The 655-nt window shown below is 39.2% G+C and overlaps 1 non-coding gene across 1 annotated transcript; it reads right to left on the bottom strand.

Annotated features, from left to right (window-relative positions):
* Positions 1-319: 319 nt before the first annotated feature.
* Positions 320-391, bottom strand: trnag-ucc. Its single transcript has one exon. It is a non-coding gene; the product is annotated as a tRNA-Gly (tRNA).
* Positions 392-655: the final 264 nt, after the last annotated feature.

Genomic DNA, 655 nt, shown 5'->3' with positions numbered 1-655 from the left:
TCCTTAGAATCCTTCCTTTGATAGCAAGTGGGGAAATATAGTTCAACAAGATAATCAGACTACAATGTGTGCATTCACATTTTTCCATTCAAAAAGTATGTAGTAATGCCTTTATGGATAAAAGAAGACCTTGCAACTATGAATGCGCTTGGTTCACCAGCCCTTGTTTTTTGTGTGTACAATAGCATGTGAAGTCACATTCAAGTTTTATGGTTAGATATCCTTCCTTCCAAAACCTGGCATGCGATGGACTATCTCCAGGAATATTGCACGGAGACAATGACCTACCAGAGGAAATGAAAAATAAACTCCAAGTCTATGCGATGGCTGGGAATCGAACCCAGGTCAACTGTTTGGAAGGCAGCTATGCTCACCACTATACCACCATCGCTACAGAAACTGAGATCATTTGGCAGAACAAGTTGGAATCTCACAGGCACAACCCGGCTGTGACTGGTAATTCCAGTGTTATTCAGGGATGTACTTTTTTTTCATACCAATCTTGGCTACTGTATCCCAGATATGGCAAGCAGGTCACTATTTCTGGCTCTTGGTTAGCATGTTCTTGGTTTTACAAAGTTTGGCTACTTTTAGCACTTAGTATAAATTTTATTTTTTACATCTATATATTTTTGCTCTTTGCTAGCATATTTCT

The sequence above is a fragment of the Nematolebias whitei genome, unplaced genomic scaffold, assembly GCF_014905685.2.
Source record: "Nematolebias whitei isolate Nwh7 unplaced genomic scaffold, NemWhi1 Nwh_scaf_11085, whole genome shotgun sequence".
NCBI classification, from domain to species: Eukaryota; Metazoa; Chordata; class Actinopteri; order Cyprinodontiformes; family Rivulidae; genus Nematolebias; species Nematolebias whitei.
The sequence above is the reverse complement of the archived record's forward strand: the minus strand, read 5'-3'. Positions and strand labels throughout refer to the sequence as shown.